Raw genomic sequence first — 16902 nt, forward strand, 5'->3', positions numbered from 1 at the left:
CCCACCCCTCTAGGTGGTCACAAAGCACCGAGCTGATCTCCCCGTGCTATGCGGCTGCTTCCCACTAGCTATCTGTTTTACATTTGGTAGTGTATGTATGTCCATGCCACTCTCTCACTTTGTCCCAGCTTACCCCTCCCCCTCCCCATGGCCCCAAGTCCATTCTCTACGTCTAAGTCTTTCTTCCTGTCCTGCCCCTAGGTTCTTCAGAACCATTTTTTCTTTTTGATTCCATATATATGTGTTAGCATACGGTATTTGTTTTTCTCTTTCTGACTTACTTCACTCTGTACGACAGACTCTATGTCCATCTACCTCACTACAAATAACTCAGTTCCGTTTCTTTTTATGGCTGAAGTTCACCCACAGTGTTGATGTTTCTTGCTTTAAAAATATCAGCTTAGCTTAATGAAAGAATAGATGCTTAATATTACAATGCACATTAAGGGATTATGTTTGAGATATTCAAATACGAAGTTTTCACAAAAGTTTATTTATCTTTCTAACCGAATTTTTAGTACAAATCCGGCTTGAGAACTGTCACCAAAAATGTCTGGTGACTTTGAAGAGGCTAGGAAGTTTGTCCTCATTCTGTCCTTAGTCAAAATGAGTTTTAGAAAAGAATCTAAGTAAACATTTTCCAATCAAAATCCTATAGCACCCAATGAAATGTACAGCGATCCTACATTCCTCTCCATTGAAATGACAAATATTCTAAAACATGTTTTTGAGAGCTTACCATGCACCAGACTTACTAAGTATTTTATACATACTAACCATTGTATTCCTTACAAGAACCCCATGAGGTAGATCCTCTCATACCGTGTATTACCTTTGAGGACGTGAGGAACAAAGAGATTTAAAAATATCAAATTCCGACAGCTAGCAAGTGGTAGACCTGGAATTTGAATCCAGGAAGCCTTGCCTCAAATAATATATAGTTAATCATTATGTATTTATACTTATATTTATTCTGCATAAAGCATATGTATACACATGTACATAGAGTTAAAAACTGGGGGCTTTGTTAATGCCAGGTCAAACCAATGATGAAGGCTTAATCATCTCATACCATCTTTCTGTCTACTACTAGCAAGTCAAATGTCATGCAAAAGAGGAACTATGTTTATCTGCATAGGTTTCCCCTGGTTTAGAATTCTAGTAGGAGGGAAAGATAATTCTGTGTGTTCACCAGTACTGAGCTATTCCCAGTTCATGGGGAAGGGCAACTGATGTTTACAAGGAGGGCCCGAAGTTCCTGGGTGGAGAGAACCAAAAGGAACATAGTATGCACATCACCTACCTGGTACACACATCTGAGTATTCAGTGAGTACCATGCCCTACATTTTCCTCACCAGCTAGGACTATAGGTCGGATGTTACAAAATAGACTGTTCCCCTTTCATATATATATGTCTACTTTCCACTGCACCCCAGCTGCTCAATAAGGAATATGCACCCCTCCCTTAGACTCAACCAAATGGCTTCTAAGTTCCGTGACACAGGAAAAAAGCAATAATGACAGGCTGTAAAAATGGAAAGTTGTTTAGAATTAAAATAAGAATCTGAAATAGCCACACATTCTAAAGATTGTTAGCATTACAACTCCACAGATTGCAAAGGGCTCTCTCAGTGTGGAGATAAATAAACACCTGTGGCTACACTTCACTTGCTATCAGCTTGTAGATTTTAGGTAAGAGACTTTAGTACAAAAATATTTTTTAGGTCCTTTAAAAGTGATCTTGATAATTTGTGGATTGGATATTGTAATTGAATTTCCTAATTCTTTTTCAAAAATGTTATGCAGCCAGAATTTGGAAACTGAAGAATTCATATTTTCTTTCACTCACCTTTCAGGTTAAGGAGACTGTATTCACATAAATACAAAGTTAACATATATCCCTACACTTACTTGGCCTCTGGACTGTGTGTCTGCATTTCCACGTTGTCAACACCAGGCGGTGCACTCTTGCATTAGCTTCTTTATGACAGTGCTATGCAAATCTTCAAATCCTGGAAGGATCATTTTATAGAATTAACAAATATCACATACAGAGTTTGTGTATAACCCGTGTATACCCTGTATTATGCAGAAACTCACAGCTTCCATTTAGCTATGCATGCCATAAAAATCCTATAGCTTTTGGAAGTAAAAACAAGAAAGAAAAGTAAAGAAACTTAATCAAATTTTAGTTTCTAATTAAAATATGGTTTTCTCTAATATTAATTTATGGTCTCTTAGAAACACTCAGTTGTTATATTAAGTATTAATAATAACTAATAAAATAGTTTCTATACTCAGAATGTTTTACACTCTACTTTTTCTCCTTGGTGTTAATTCTCCATCTAACGTTTTTTAAGGGGTTTAACATAGATTATCTCTTTCAGCCTAAGTGTGTTCTGATTAATCAGGAATGGGTAAAGTCAGGAATTAATTGTAATTCAGTTGCTTATTCTCTCCACTACATTTGTTTTCTCTTGATACCAAGGTGTTCAGTCTAATTTAAATATAGGGAAAGTGTTTCAAAGTATGTATCACTGAATATAAGCAATGTTTCAAGTCTAAAAGTTTTTTTCTCTTTGATCTATAAAACAGGTTGAAATCTATTCCATTTAAAAAGCAAAAGCAAAACACAGTGAAATATACAGTAGACAATGATGTGTTTAAAGAAATGTTTTTTTGCAGCATGATTTATAATTAGCTAACGTCCATAAAGACTTACATATCTAACAGTTAGAAATGGGGTGTAATGCTTTATCCCACAGCACATAATTCTATACAACTTTACAATCGTATTTTCAAAAGATATTTAAGACCATTGTAGACCATTGTAAAATGTTTACAATATAGTGTGACTTTTTTTCAAAAAGTGCAATATACCAACTTGGACATACAGTAAAATCCCACTTTCATGAAATAGATATAAAGTTATTTTCTTGAAATAATAGTTGTTTGTGTTCCTAGTTAATCACTGTAGTATCTAGAAGTTAAGGCACATGAAAATATAAGACTGAATTTTACAGATACATATCATACATCCCACCCCATAACAAGAGAGGGTATAGAAAAGCTGTTAACTTGAAGAATAAATTCAAAATTAGTTGTCTGCAAGTCTTGTGATACACCTCCAAAAAAGTAATTGTTATTTGGAGAACTGAGCTCTCATGAAGCAGGTATAAGATCTTCTAGCTTAAGCTTATGATTTGAAGAATCAAAATAAGAATGTGTCCTATGCCAGCAGTTGAAATATTCTAGCACAGCTAAGACCTGGGCAGTTCTTGCTGAAGATTCAAAGGATATAAAAATAATACACAGCCAATGAGTATGAGGAAACCAGAAGTTGATAGCAGAAACTATTACCAGTAATTGTGTCTAATGTGGGTAAATTGGTTATATTTATTTAAATTTTTGTTGTGAATTCATTAAAGGTGACATTTATTCATTTATATCGGAATGACATTAATGTTCAATTCTTCCCCTACCTCCCGTAAATTGTACATCCCTTTTTTATTTTGTTACAAACCTTCCCCCATGTGAACTACTAAACAAGAGAATTTGCTCAGGGGAGAAATTAACATGGAAACAGAAGAAGGGTGACACATGACTTTTAAATTTGAAAGCCATGGTCCAGGTATAAGACAGTTATGGAAAAAATGCTTATTTGGGTCTTTGTAAAAGAGGTGCTGTGTCTTGGTTCTTGAGCAGAGGCCATTCGAAGAAAATGAGTTTTTCGTTTCCTGATAGGAAGCAGATGACTAGAGTCATGACATGGTGTGTCTAGGCAGAGAGAGCCTGAAGCAGCCCCTCACTATTTAAGATTTCCATTGAAGAGCATCTAGAAGTTTTCCACATCTTTGAAGGATGCACCAAGTGGGCTGAGCGGCATAAATGTATATTAAGGTTAAGGGAAGGACAGGATATGCAGACACATGTACATTTGACCATTCATTGCGTTCCCATGTGGGGGAATGATCATACCTGAGGACCAGACGAGACAATGTACATATCAGTGGGTGCTTTTATAAATTGGTAGTATTGACTGGGCAGCAGATGGGCACCACTTGCCATCTCAATGCCACAAATTTATACATCTGTGTAAGTCTTCACAACTAGTGGTCACTGCAGGGAGGAAGAGGAAAAGCAGAAAGCCCTTAATTTGATGAAGCATCAACCTGAAATTGACTCAGCTTTTCTGGAATTGATTATGGCTACAGTTTTTCTGGTAAGGAAGAATGAGGACCAAAATAAAGATTGTGTAGCATTATTGAAACAACTGAAGTTAGCACATTCAAATATTTACCTATCTCATATTCAGTTAACAACATAATTAACGGGGGGTCCGTAGTGTGTCTCAGGAATTATGATGGGTGCTGATAATACCAAGACAGATAAGATACTGTTTTGTTCCTATTATATTAGGGCACACAGATAGTCAATGGATAAACATAAACACGTAGGAAATACAAAGAAGAGTCATATAAACCCAGCCATGGCTTTATGAAGATCTTGTGGAGTAGATTAGCCAAGAGTTAAAGGAGATGAGGTCTCTATCTAAGTGGAGAGATGATGCATGGATGAAGCAAAGTAAAGACATGGGCAAAGACAAAACACTTAGGGATGGCATGCATGTCCCACAGTTTCAGATTCAGGAGCACAAGTAAGAATTAGGACAGAAAGCTGGGGAGGTAGCAAGAGCCAGAGGATGGAAAGCCTTGTAGGTCATGTTAAAAGCTTGGATTCAGTGACCATGTCATGAAATAATCAAGCTCTATAAAGGCAATAGAAGAAACATGTGACTAATTCAGAAGGTAGCAATGGGTGGACCTTGGCCACTAAATGTGTTTCAGGAGTTAGGAGGAGAAAGGGGGTTTGATGGGAGAGACAATGAATTGAGGATTGTATATGTTGAACTTGAGGCGCTTATCTGCTTTCCAAATGAAATATCCAATATGCAGTTGGAGAAGAATATGGTTGTTGGAGGAGAAGCCTATGCTAAATATGTTGATTTCTAAGTTCTCAAAATGTAGGTAGTTAAACCCATGAAGTCCAGTTAAAGAGTTTAAAGGTGTATGTACAGGTGGCTGAGTATGGAAGTCTGGGGAGCATTGATATGCAGAGGGGAGATTAAAGGAGAGGAAATCACGAAGAGATAAGGCAGCAGTCAGGAAGCATCATGTAAGTTCAGTGTTTTGCGAAGCAAAAATAATGGTTTCAAGAAATAACAAAAATTCAGTGCTATCAAGTAAAATACAGATTTCAGTATGATATGGGCCTCCAAACACTGACTGGATTGAAAAATTCAGTTATTTATAAATTAGATCATTGTTACTGCAACAGGAAGAGAAGCTATGGAATTCAAATACCAGTAGACTGAAAAATGAGATAGGATAGGAAGGCATACATTTTAATTCTATGGATGTAGACTAGTCTTTTTTTTTTTTTTTTTTTTTTTTTGCGGTACGCGGGCCTCTCACTGTTGTGGCCTCTCCCGTTGCGGAGCACAGCCTCCGGATCCGCAGGCTCAGCGGCCGTGGCTCACGGGCCCAGCCGCTCCGCGGCATGTGGGATCTTCCCGGACCGGGCCACGAACCCACGTCCCCTGCATTGGCAGGCGGACTCTCAACCACTGCGCCACCAGGGAAGCCCCTTAATTATTCGTTGTAAGCATGCAGAAAATGGAATGTAGCCTCACCCCTGTAATGTTAACAGAATCTGCAATGTGTGGCTCCACTTAAACTTTGGTAGCTAAAACTCTCCCAACTGCAGTCATGTGACCACGGATCATTGTGAATACGGCAATTAATACAAAAAGAAGTAAAACTGTATGTATGCCACTCAAATAAATCCCTGAATTGAGTGAACCTTGTGTTCACAGCCTGAATCTCGAATTAGAAAATACTGAGAAGATGATTTACAACATTTTAGGGTGCTACATGTAACATGTTTTATATCAAATGATAGTCTGTTTATAGAAGTGCGGTGGATTTTAGTTCTCTTGCTATCATTATTCAGACAGAATTTGGTAGCATAGCAGCCTCGCGTTGTATGTGTGTGTAACAGAGAACAGGTTTGCAATCGACCTGACTGTTTGCCCAAACACCATCTGGCCTCCCCATTTATAATATGTCAAATGAGACTGCCCAAGGTGTGAGGGAAATCTTAATTTCACTTTTATTCAGGTTATATTGCTTGAGGATCCTCTGGCCACAGCTCAAACTGCACCAGTAAAACATCTGTATTTTTACTGCAGCCCACATATCTTTTATTTTTCTAAATTCTCTTGAATGGTTTTCTGATTTTCACTACCTTGCCCATAATTATTCTGGATATATTACTACTAAAAGTTTTCACCCACTCTCAATTATTACATTAAGCATCTTGCTACAATATGTAGATTATTATAAACGCTAATAAAATAATACAAAAATTTGAAAAATAAATGTCCTTGGATAGACCTTGCTTATATTAATTTCTTTTCTGTTGGAGTCAAATTTCCATATGCATAGATAAAAATATATATATAAACTACAAATGTATGTAAATATATGCAAATATTTAAAAATGAATCACTGCATCATTTTTTTTGTTTGTTTATTTTTCAGAGCAACACTTTTTATTTAAAAAAAAATTTTTTTTAAACAGCTTTATTGGAGTATAATTGCTTTACAGTGTTGTGTTAGTTTCTGATGTATAACAAAGTGAATCAGCTATATGTATACATATATCCCCATATCCCCTCCCTCTTGCATCTCCCTCACACCCTCCAAATCCCACCCCTCTAGGTGGTCACAAAGCACCGAGCTGATCTCCCCGTGCTATGTGGCTGCTTCCCACTAGCTATCTGTTTTACATTTGGTAGTGTGTATATGTCCATGCCACTCTCTCACTTCGTCCCAGCTTACCCTTCCCCCTCCCTGTGTCCTCAAGTCCATTCCCTCTGTCTGAGTCTTTATTCCTGTCCTGCGCCTAGGTTCATCAGAACCATTTTTATTTTTTAGATTCCATTTATATGTGTTAGCATAAGGTATTTGTTTTTCTCTTTCTGACTTACTTGACTCTGCATGACAGACTCTAGGTCCATCCACCTCACTACAAATAATCAATTTTGTTTCTTTTTATGGCTGAGTATTATTACATTGTATATACGTGCCACATCTTCTTTATCCATTCATCTGTTGATGAACACCTAGGATGCTCCCATGTCCTGGCTACTGTAAATAGAGCTGCAGTGAACATTGTGGTACGTGCCTCTTTTTGAATAATGGTTTTCTCAGGGTATGTGCCCAGTGGTGGAATTGCTGGGTCATATGGTAGTTCCATTTGTAGTTTTTTAAGGAACCTCCATACTGTTCTCCATAGTGGCTGTATCAATTTACATTCCCACCAACAGTGCAAGATGGTTCCCTTTTCTCCACACCCTCTCTAGCATTTATTGTTTGTAGATTTTTTGATGATGGCCATTCTGACTGGTATGAGGTGATACCTCATTGTAGTTTTGATTTGCATTTCTCTAATGATTAGTGATGTTGAGCATCCTTTCATGTGTTTGTTGGCAATCTGTATATCTTCTTAGGAGAAATGTCTATTTAGGTCTTCTGCCCATTTTTGGATTGGGTAGTTTGTTTTTTTGATATTGAGCTGCATGAGCTGCTTGTAAATTTTGGAGATTAATCCTTTATCAATTTCTTTGTTTGCAAATATTTTCTCCCATTCTGAGGGTTGTCTTTTTGTCTTGTTTATGGTTTCCTTTGCTGTGCAAAAGATTTTAAGTTTCATTAGGTCCCATTTGTTTATTTTTGTTTTTATTTCCATTTCTCTAGGAGATGGGTCAAAAAGGATCATGCTGTGGTTTAGGTCATAGGGTGTTCTGCCTATGTTTTCCTCTAAGAACTTTATAGTGTCTGCCCTTACATTTAGGTCTTTAATCCATTTTCAGTTTATTTTTGTGTATGGTGTTAGAAAGTGTTCTAATTTCATTCTTTTACATGTAGCTGTCCAGTTTTCCCAGTTCCACTTGTTGAAGAGGCTGTCTTTTTCTCCATTGTATATCCTTGCCACCCTTATCAACGATAAGGTAATCATATGCGCATGCATTGATCTCCGGGCTTTCTATCCTCTTCCGTTGATCTATATTTCTGTTTTTGTGCCACTACCATACTGTCTTAATTACTGTAGCTTTGTAGTATGGTCTGAAGTCCAGGAGCCTGATTTCTCCAGCTCCATTTTTCTTTCTCAAGGTTGCTTTGGCTATTCGGGATCTTTTGTGTTTCCATACAAATTGTGAAATTTCTTGTTCTAGTTCTGTGAAAAATGCCATTGGTACTTTGATAGGGATTGCATTGAATGTGTAGACTGCTTTGGGTAGTATAGTCATTTCACAATGTTGATTTTTCTAATCCAAGAACATGGTATATCTCTCCATCTGTTTGTATCATCTTTAATTTCTTTCATCAGTGTCTTATAGGTCTTATAGTTTTCTGCATACAGCTCTTTTGTCTCCTTATGTAGGTTTATTCCTAGGTATATTATTCTTTTTGTTGTAATGGTAAATGGGTAAGTGTTTCCTTAATTTCTCTTTCACATTTTTCATCATTAGTGTATAGGAATGCAAGCAATTTCTGTGCATTAATTTTGTATCCTGCTACATTACCGAATTCATTGATTAGTTCTAGTATTTTTCTGGTAGCATCTTTAGGATTCTGTATGTATAGTATCATGTCATCTGCAAACAGTGAAAGTTTTACTTCTTCTTTTCCGATTTGGATTCCTTTTATTTCTTTTTCGTCTCTGATTGCTGTGGTTAAAACTTCCAAAACTAGGTTGAATAATAGTGGTGAGGGTGGGCAACCTTGTCTTGTTCCTGATCTTATTGGAAATGGTCTCAGTTTTTCACCAATTGAGAACGCTGTTGGGTGTGGGTTTGTCATATATGGCCTTTATTATGTTGAGGTAAGTTCCCTCTATGCCTACTTTATGTAGGGTTTTTATCATAAATGTGTGTTGCATTTTGTCAGAAGCTTTTACTGCATCTGTTGAGATGATCATATGGTTTTTCTCCTTCAGTTTGTTAGTATGGTGCATCACATTGATTTGCATATATTGAAGAATCCTTGCATTCCTGGGATAAACCCCACTTGATCATGGTGTCTGATCCTTTTAATGTGCTGCTGGATTCTGTTTGCTAGTATTTTGTTGAGAATTTTGCATCTATGTTCATCAGTGATATTGGCCTGTAGTTTTCTTTTTTCAGGCATCTTTGTCTGGTTTGGGTATCAGGGTGATTGTGGCCTCGTAAAATGAGTTTGGGAGTGTTCCTCCCTCTGCTATATTTCGGAAGAGTTTGAGAAGGATAGGTGTTAGCTCTTCACTAAATATTTGATAGAATTCGCCTGTGTAGCCATCTGGTCCTGGGCTTTTGTTTGTTGGAAGATTTTTAATCACAGCTTCAATTTCATTGCTTGTGATTGATCTGTTTATATTTGCTGTTTCTTCCTGGTTCAGTCTTGGAAGCTTGTGCTTTTCTAAGAATTTGTCCATTTCTTTCAGGTTGTCCATTTTATTGGAAGTTAGTTGCTTTAGTAATCTCTCATGATCCTTTGTATTTCTGCAGTGTCACTTGTTACTTCTCCTTTTTCATTTCTAATTCTGTAAATCTGAGTCTTTATTTTTCTTGATGAGTCTGGGTAATGGTTTATCAATTTTGTTTATCTGTTTTTGTTTTCTTTTTTTTGTTTTTTTTTTGTTTGTTTGTGGTATGCGGGCCTCTCACTGTTGTGGCCTCTCCCGTTGCGGAGCACAGGCTCCGGACGTGCAGGCTCAGCGGCCATGGCCCATGGGCCCAGCTGCTCTGCAGCATGTGGGATCCTCCCAGACCAGGGCACGAACCTATGTCCCCTGCATCGGCAGGCGGACTCTCAACCACTGCGCCACCAGGGCAGCCCTTGTTTATCTTTACAAAGTACTGGCTTTTAGTTTTATTGATCTTTGCTATCATTTCTTTATTTCTTTTTCATTTATTTCTGATCTGATCTTTATGATTTCTTTCCTACTGCTAATGTTGGGTTTTTTTTGTTCTTCTCTAATTACTTTAGATGTAAGGTTGTGTTGTTTATCTGAGATATTTCTCGTTTCTTGAGGTGGGATTTTATTGCTATAAAATTCCCTCTTAGACTGCTTTTGCTGCATCCCATAGGTTTTGGGTCATTGCATTTTCATTGTCACTTGTTTCTAGGTATTATTTTATTTCCTCTTTGATTTCATCGGTGATCTCTTGGTTATTTAGTAGCCTATTGTTTAGTCTCCATGTGTTTGTACTGTTTACAGTTTTTTCCTGTAATTGATGTCTATTCTCATAGCTTGTGGTTGGAAAAGATACTTGATACAATTTCAATTTTCTTAAATTTACCAAGGCTTGATTTGTGACCCAAGATATGATCTATCCTGGAGAATGTTCCATGAGCACTTGAGAAGAAAATGTATTCTGTTGTTTTTGGATGGAATGTCCTATAAATATCAATGAACTCCATCTTGTTTAATGTGTCATTTAAAGCTTCTGTTTCCTTATTTATTTTCATTTTAGTTCATATGTCCAATGGTGAAAGTGGGATGTTAAAGTCCCCTACTATTATTGTGTTACTGTTGATTTCTCCTTTTATGGCTGTAGCATTTGCCTTATATATTGAGGTGCTCCTCTCTTGGGTGCATAAATATTTACAATTGTTATAGCTTCTTCTTGGATTGTTCCCTTGATCATTATGTAGTGTCCTTCTTTGTCTCTTGTAATAGTCATTCTTTTAAAGTCTATCTTGTCTGATATGAGAATTGCTACTCCAGCTTTCTTTTAATTTCCATTTGCATGGAATATCTTTTTCCATCCCCTCACTTTCAGTCTGTATGTGTCCCTACGTCTGAAATGGGTCTCTTGTAGAGGGCATATATACGGGTCTTGTTTTTGTATCCATTCAGCCATTCTGTGTCTTTTGGTTGGAGCATTTAATCCATTTACATTTAAGGTAGTTATCAATATGCATGTTCCTGTTACCATTTTCTTAATTGTTTTGGGTTTGTTATTGTAGGTCTTTTCCTTCTCTTGTGTTTCCTGCCTAGAGAAGTTTAGCATTTGTTGTAAAGCTGATTTGGTGGTGCTGAATTCTGTTAGCTTTTGCTTGTCTGTTAAGGTTTTAATTTCTCCATCGAATCTGAATGAGATCCTTGCTGGGTAGAGTAATCTTGGTTGTAGGTTTTTCCCTTTCATCACTTTAAAATGTCCTGCCGCTACTCCCTTCTGGCTTGCAGAGTTTCTCCTGAAAGATCAGCTGTTAACCTTTGGGGATTCCGTTGTATGTTATTTTTTGCTTTTCCCTTGCTGCTTTTAATATTTTTACTTTGTATTTAATTTTTGATAATTTGATTAATACGTGTCTTAATGTGTTTCTTCTTGGATTTATCCTGTATGGGACTCTCTGCGCTTCCTGGACTTGATTGACTATTTCCTTTCCCATGTTTGGGAAGTTTTGAATTATAATCTCTTCAAATATTTTCTCAGACCCTTTATTTTTCTCTTCTTCTGGGATCCCTATAATTTGAATGTTGGTACATTTAATGTCCCAGAGGTCTCTGAGACTGTCCTCGATTCTTTTCATTCTTTTTTCTTTATTCTGCTGTGTGGTAGTTATTTCTGCTATTTTATCTTCAAGGCCACTTATCCATTCTTCTGCCTCAGTTATTTTGCTATTGATTCCTTCTAGAGAATTTTTAATTTCATTTACTGTGTTGTGTGTCATTGTTTGTTTCCTCTTTAGTTCTTCTAGGTCCTTGTTAAACGTTTCTTGTATTTTCTCCATTCTATTTCCAAGATTTTGGATCATCTTTACTATCATTATTCAGAATTCTTTTTCAGGTAGACTGCCTATTTCCTCTTCATTTGTTTGGTCTCGTGGGTTTTTATCTTGCTCCTTCATCTGCTGCATATTTCTCTGTCTTCTCATTTTGCTTAACTTACTGTGTTTGGGGTCTCCTTTTCGCAGGCTGCAGGTTCGTAGTTCCTGTTGTTTTGGGGGTCTGTCCCCAGTGGGTAAGGTTGGTCAGTGGTTTGTGTAGGCTTCCTGGTGAAGGGGACTGCTGCCTGTGTTCTGGTGGGTCAGACTGCATCTTGTCTTTCTGGTGGGCAGGGCTTCATCCAGTGGTATGCTTTGGGTTGTCTGTGAGCTTAGTATGATTTTAGGCAGCCTCTGTGCTAATGGGTGGGGTTGTGTTCCTGTCTTGCTAGTTGTTTGGCATGGGGCTTCCAGCACTGGAGCTTGCTGCTCGTTGAGTGGAGCTGGGTATTAACGTTGAGACAGAGATCTCTGGGAGAGCTCTTACCGATTAATATTACATGGGGCCAAGAGGTCTCTGGTGGTCCAATGTCCTGAACTTGTCCCTCCCACCTCAGAGGCTCAGGCCTGACACCCAGACAGAGCACCAAGACCCTGTCAGCCACACGGCTCAGAAGAAAAGGGAGAAAAAAAGAAAGAAAAAATCATTTTAAAAAACATAAAATAATTAAAATTAAAAAATTTAAAAAATTATTAATATAAAAGAGTTAAAAAGTAATAAAAAAAGAAGAGAGCAACCAAGCCAATAAACAAATCTACCAATGATAACAAGCGCTAAAAACTATACTATGATAAACATAAAAATCAGAAAGAAATCAGTCGCAGACAGCAAACCCCAAGTCTACAGTCGCTCCCAAAGTCCACCTCCTCAATTTGGGATAATTAGTTGTCTATTCAGGTATTCCACCGATGCAGGTACATCAAGTTGCTGGTGGAGATTTAATCTGCTGCTCCTGAGGCTGCTGGGAGAGATTTTCCGTTCTCTTCTTTGTTCGCACAGCTGCCGGGGTTCAGCTTTGGGTCCGGCCCCACCTGTGTGTGTAGGTCACTGGAGGGCGTCTGTTCCCGCTCAGACAGGACGGGGTTAAAGGAGCCGCTGATTCTGGGGCTCTGGCTCACTCAGGCCGGGGGGAGGGAGGGGCACAGAGTGCGGGGCGGGCCTGCGGCGGCAGAGGCTGGTGTGACGTTGCAACACCCTGAGGTGCGCCGTGTGTTCCACTGCCTCTTTTAAAGAAAAAAAATTTGCGCTTACTATGGACGTCTTGAGAATTTTAACTAGTAATTAATAATAATTTATGCACAAGTGCTGTTTTAGTGGAAACTTAATGACTCAAGAATTTTTAAATAACCGACCAAATACTTAAGTAAAAGTAAGAAAATAAACATTTCATTTTGCATTAGGCACTTCTGACAGAATGTATTTCATTAGAAAGAAATGCTGAGAAATATTTTATAAACTGCATTAGATACTTTAAATGACCTTAATAGTTATAAAATGATTTCTACTTTCTTCATTCAAAGAATAATTAGTGTCTAGAATAAATGGTATTTTGTAAAAATACAGTATTTTAATATTCTAAAAAGAATGCAAGTTATGAGTATATGTTCTGATTGATTCAATGCCAAAATTATATTGAGACAAGAAAGCATTTTATGTAGAAATTGATTCCTATTTGGAAAGTAGAAATAGCATATTAATAATTTAGATTAATGTGAAAAGCTTATCATGAAACATGTTTTTCTTTCTTTGAAATGTTATATTTCTTTGTGTAACCCCTTAATTGCTAGTCAAATGAAAACTCTAGGAGAGGTATTCCAAAAAATATTATGACATTTAAAGAATGATAATTTCCATAATAATTTAATAATGCACATCTTATTAAATAGTGTTAAAATGCTAGTTTTGTGATCATTATTGCTGATTTTTCTAAATATCAGTAAAAATTTTATTTTTAAATTAAAATCTGAATCTGGAAAAAAATTGGATTTGATTTGAAAATACATAGAATTTGTGAGATCTTCTCATAATGTACCTTATTGTACATATATATGTTTCTCAGCATGTATGAATTAAGACAAAGCTCAGCAAAAGAATCCCATGTTGTTTTCAAACCAGAGGACCACGGTACTGAAAATTATTACTTTAGTGGTGGACAACAAGGCAAGTTATGAGAAAAAGGCAAGTCATTTACATCAGTGGAGGATAAAATATACCAGAACAAGACCATTCCCCTGGTTTAATCTGGTGCATGAAATGTTAAAACTCTATAAATGATGATAGTTTGAATTATATATTTCTATGATAAGAATTGCATATTTCAAACAACTTAAAATAGTTTAACATATATCATTTCTAAGTTAATTGTTTTGAATATGTGAAACGCTATCGATATTGCTATCAAATATACAAAGCTATGTGTGCTTTGAAGTCCTGAAGTGAAGCAGTCAGATTCTTTCTATATTAATTCAGGAATAGCAGTCATATTAACTGCATAATTTATTTTAATTCTTAAAATAGTGTGATTGCTCATTTTGCTCTTAAATGCTTTTTCCCCAAAACTACATAGAAATAACTCTTCAAATATTAGTAGATTAGTACCTATGTGCTGCTTTCAGAAAAGTATAATTACATGTTACAGAGAAATAATTGATTTTCTGTCCCCCATATTATGTACAAACTCAGAAATTAGATGATATTGACCCTTTCTATTTTAATTGCATAACTTAAATATTTGTGAAAATTTTAACGGAGCTGTTTTTACCAGTTCTCCTAAATTCATAATTACGTATCCTATTTCACTTGTATTAGAATTAATTTTATTGTCATGTCTGACATAAGCAAGTTACATACAGGTCGTTATTAGATAGTTCATGAAAGATATGTTGACATAAAATCAAGAAAAGTAAAATAAAGAAAAAGAAAATCTAGGGCTTCCCTGGTGGCGCAGTGGTTGAGAGTCTGCCTGCCGATACAGGGGACACAGGTTCGTGCCCCGGTCCGGGAAGATCCCACATGCCGCGGAGCGGCTGGGCCCGTGAGCCATGGCCGCTGAGCCTGTGCGTCCAGAGTCTGTTCTCCGCAACGGGAGAGACCACAACAGTGAGAGGCCCGCGTACGGCAAAAAAAAAAAAAAAAAAAGAAAAAAAATATCTAAGCTTTTACTTCTTCCAGAAATATTAGTCATTAATTTTGAATGAGATTTTGTTTATACAAACTTATGTTAATATTAACCTAAGTAAAATATCATAAATGAGTCTATTTTAGTAAAAAGCAATTAACTAATTATCTTTGTGATCCTTTTTACTTTGGTATTTTTAGCTTTTAGATGTGTTTGTCATTTTCAAGTACCTACTTGATTTTTAAATTATATACCTTTTGTAGTATGTCAAGTATTATTCTTCACCCAGGCAAATAACTTTTCTTTTGAAAAGGAACAAAAATATAAACTGCTCATAATAATAATGAGCCTGATGTGCCTAAGAATGAATGTTTCATGAACGCTAATCAAAAACTTTAAAAAGAACCCATGTATAATGAAAATCTAATTCTCCTTTGTTGATGTTGAAGATGTGGTTTGAACAAATTGCTTTTTCAGTAGAAGCCCAAGTTCCCTTTCTCTTCACCCTATGGTTATTACAGTTCAGTCTGTTATTATAGACAGCATTGTGAGGTTTGAAACTGTTGAAATTTCACCACCATATCAATTTACATAAGGAATTACACGCTATGAGGTGGATGTTTTCTTAAATATACTTAACTATTTAACTTTGGTGTTCTTTGAACAGTAAAATAAAAATAAATACTAAAAATGTATAGAATAATTTGGGCCTTATTGCTTTTGTACTTTTTGTTTGTTTATTTGAAAGCCTTTCCCTTAAAATCTGTTTATTGAATAAAGCACTTTCATTCAACTTGCCATAGAGACTATTTCAATGTGGAATGCTGTTTCTTTTTTCCTTAATCTGGAACTTCAGGTTTGTTTTTTTTCTTCTACACAGTTATACTGGAGTTTAATGGTCGTGTAATAATTAGTAAAGAAATAGAAAAAAATTAATACATAACAACAAATAAACTATTGTGATATGGCATATGATAAATTGTTTCTCATTGTTGGAGTATCTTTAATTTATATGTAACATTCTTTTACATAATTTTACATATTTACTGGCCCCACGAGGCTTAGGAAATTTGATAGATTGAAAATTCCTTGCTAAGCTGGCATTATGATTTTGTTAATGAGCTGGTCTTCACTAACTGCTGGAGTTGCACTTGAATGGTTCATATCATAACATCAGTGGGAACGCTTGACTGAAATACTGCCATAGAGTCAGGCAAGGTCATGTGTAAGTACAAGTGCTGAGGTGTTTAATGGTAGTAGATGCTTAAACAAAATATGCATGAACAAATGTAATGTGAATATACTAACGATGGAGAGAAACTTATTGGTAAACCATGAATTTTTTAATTTGAATTACAGTTGATGTACTATATGTTAGAGGTGTACAATATAGTGACTCACAATTTTAAAGGTTATAGTCCATTTATAGTTATTATAAAATATTGGCTATATTTCCTGTGTTGTACAATATATCCTTGTAGCTTGTTTTATACATAATAGTTTGTACCGATTAATCCCCTACCCCTACATTATCTCTCTGTCCTTCTCTCTCCTAACTGGTAACCACTGGTTTGTCCTCTATATCTGTGAGTCTGCTTTTTTATTATATTCACTAGTTTGTCATATTTTTTAGATTCCATGTATAAGTTATAAAATATAATATTTGTCTGACTTCACAAAGTATAATATTTTCTAGACCTATCCATGTTGCTTCAAATGGCAAAATTTTATTCTTTTTTATGGCTGAGTAGTATTCCATTGTGTGTTTGTTTGTTTGTGTGTGTGTGTGTGTGTGTGTGTGTATACACATCTCTCTCTCTCTCTCTCTCTCTCTCTCTCTATATATATATATATATATATATCTCACATCTTCTTTATCCATTCATCTGTCAATGGACACTTAGGT

The sequence above is a fragment of the Monodon monoceros genome, unplaced genomic scaffold, assembly GCF_005190385.1.
Source record: "Monodon monoceros isolate NGI ecotype Baffin Bay Population unplaced genomic scaffold, NGI_Narwhal_1 Super_Scaffold_17, whole genome shotgun sequence".
In the NCBI taxonomy this organism is placed as follows: Eukaryota; Metazoa; Chordata; class Mammalia; order Artiodactyla; family Monodontidae; genus Monodon; species Monodon monoceros.